The sequence below is a fragment of the Etheostoma spectabile genome, chromosome 3, assembly GCF_008692095.1.
Source record: "Etheostoma spectabile isolate EspeVRDwgs_2016 chromosome 3, UIUC_Espe_1.0, whole genome shotgun sequence".
NCBI classification, from domain to species: domain Eukaryota; kingdom Metazoa; phylum Chordata; class Actinopteri; order Perciformes; family Percidae; genus Etheostoma; species Etheostoma spectabile.
This window is the reverse complement of record NC_045735.1, coordinates 2284762-2287597: the sequence shown is the minus strand read 5'-3', so window position 1 is coordinate 2287597 and position 2836 is coordinate 2284762. Positions and strand designations below refer to the sequence as shown.

General features: G+C 43.7%; 1 protein-coding gene across 1 annotated transcript in view; it reads right to left on the bottom strand.

Moving 5' to 3' along the window:
* The window catches only part of gipr (gastric inhibitory polypeptide receptor), a gene marked incomplete in the record, with an annotated part of 24750 nt that extends 21995 nt beyond the window's left edge, over window positions 1–2755 (bottom strand). The window contains 1 exon segment of the mRNA XM_032512114.1: window positions 2577–2755.
* Window positions 2756–2836: the final 81 nt, after the last annotated feature.

Genomic DNA, 2836 nt, shown 5'->3' with positions numbered 1-2836 from the left:
TGTGTGTGTGTGTGTGTGTGTGTGTGTGTGTGTGTGTGTGTGTGTGCGTGTGTGACTCAAAGCCACAAGATATTGTTAAAAATTCCATAATTTTTCTGAAACCTTATTTGCGGTTTTACAATATTGAATGAATACTTTGTTGTTGTTGTTTGTCGTTAACTTTCTGCATCTTGACTGTGAATATTCCTTTTTTTCCCCTTTCCTTCTGTCTCTTAATTAAAGACATTAGAACGAATCATTATCCATGTTTAATTCGGCTCAAATGTTTGGTACTTCCTCTTAAATTAGACAACTCCCTTTAATTTAGAAGGGGAAGGGTATGTTAATACGGAAATGGAGGTTTTAGTTATTTGGTGACCATTAAACTGATCACACACAGTAGCGCAGCCATATTCAGATGGCAGGGAGAAATCAGTTATGTTGCATTAACAGTGGAATTTCCATAGGTAAATATCTGCCTTTGGTTAAATATAGGTTTTTGCTGTAGTATGTTTGAAAGAGAAACAAAAAGGGCAACAGGGGAGCAGCCATAGTCATCATAGCTTCAGAGAAAACAGCTGTAGAAACTTAAACAACATAAAATTATGGGAAAGAACATCACAGTGCCTCTCATAGGGTTTTTTCTGCATCTACAAACAAGGATCTCAATAAGAAGTCAGGGAAAGCCCCACCCTCGACCCCACTGGTTCAAAAAGTTTCCTTTCCCCCCCCCCCCCCTTGTCTGCATGGAAATTCTAGGGAATTTCTTACATGAAGATTTCTAATTGTGATGGCCAAATGAAGCTTTGTGAACCAGTGTCTTTATTTTCAGAGCCCGTTAGATGGCGCTCTCTTTTCAACAAAGTGTTGAGAATATACTGAATGGCAATGCCTTAAAACCAAGAGCGCCATCTAGTGGGCTCAGAAAATAAAGACACATGGTTCGCGAAGCTTCATTTGGCCATCACTACTTCTAATTACTTCAATTACACCTCTCTTTTCATAAATCATTCATTATAATTTCAATTCATCAGAAAGGCAGGGTAACCTAGAAACACTTAAGAACTCCATGCAACAGAGCATCCTGAGTTCAAGGCCGGCATTTCCAGAACAGATTGATCATTGAAAGAAACAGGATTTCAACTAAGTAATGAAAAAAATGCATCTGCTCTCTAGCTTTGTTGATCTAGATAATTTCATTCACTTATTTATTTAGGTGTTAGCCTTTTAATTTGTGTCTCATGTACTTTCAGCTTCAATTGCTATGTGTATTTGGGTAGACCACAGCGTTAGGCTCAGAATAATTATCTGATATTGCGTCTGCTGATACTCAATTAAAGGGACATGTATGAAGGTAACATGCTGCCAACACAAATACCCCCTGAAAAGGACCACCCCCCCCCCCCCCCCCCCCCACCCCCCCCCCCCCCCCCCCCCCCCCCCCCCCCCCCCCCCCCCCCCACCCCCCCCCCCCCCCCCCCCCCCCCCCCCCCCCCCCCCCCCCCCCCACCCCCCCCCCCCCCCACCCAACCCCCCCCCCCCCCCCCACCCCCCCCCCCCCCCCCCCCCCCCCCCCCCCCCCCCACCCCCCCCCCCCCCCCCCCCCCCCCCCCCCCCCCCCCCCCACACACACACACACACACACACACACACACACACACTTAGCCCAATTAGCTTGGCTGGCCCGCATCCTCACCAACAGCTTATATAATTTTATGTATCAATCTTAGCATACTTTGTGTGTGTGTGTGTGTGTGTGTGTGTGTGTGTGTGTTGCAACCAGCTTCCCCTGACACCTAAGCCATGCCCGTGTTGCACCACCCCACAGGGCTGCACGTAACAGTTTACACCACAAACTCTGTAATTAGCACCCAATCTAACATAGTGACAACATATAATAAAAGCCCACAAAAATCTCCTTAATTTATATGATATTTCTCATACTTTTTTTATTTTTATATCTTTTATCAACCTGTTTTATTTCTTATAGTTTTTATTCTCTTTAGGCTCTTTAGGCTTTTAAATTGTTTTTGCCCTTTGTGTCTCCTGTTTTTAATGTTACATAAATTAAGTTTATTGTTATTATTATTATTAATATTATTATTATGTTAATGAGTACAATTTATACAAGTTTTGTTTTTTTATGTGACTTGTAGGTGTGGAGCCTGTGCTATTTAAAAGACAACATCCTTTTTGTTCTTTCTCCCCATCGCTGTGTCCACTGTCTCACCCTCAACCCCACTTTTACAAAGCTGAGGACAGAAACTACATGACATAATGTGATGATCATTAACATATTGTCCTGTTGTTATCCATGTGCTCACAAACGTGTGAAGTCGTTAGAGGTGGTTTTTATTTGTTTACATGTATTTGTGTCACTTCCATTCACTCTACCAGACATGTAATTCCCATGCTTACATAATCCCCAACGGCCATATTATCATGCTATAATAAACAACTACAATGAACGATTCCCAATTATCCTTCTCAAAGAAAGAGAAAAAAAGACAGACCAAACACTGGAAACGGCCGCGCTAATGAGGTAAAGAAGGCTGCATGCATGGTGAGAACCTAAAGGAAAAGAATGTGGACCTCACCTTCTTGTTATTTCATGTGTCCAATGTCAAAGTCTGCAACCAAACCCCAGAAAAATCATAAGTAGGTCCGCGTGCAGGAATTGTAGTCCAGAAGTGTCCCGGGGGAAGTCGCATAACGCGATGAATTCAGCATGGGTTAGTGGGAAGCGGATCACTGACATCCACGGAGCGCACAGTAGTCCACGATCACCAACTCAACGCGCCTCTCTCTCTCCTTCCCTCTCTCTCTTTGTCTCTCCCTCACTCACTCTCTCTGTCTC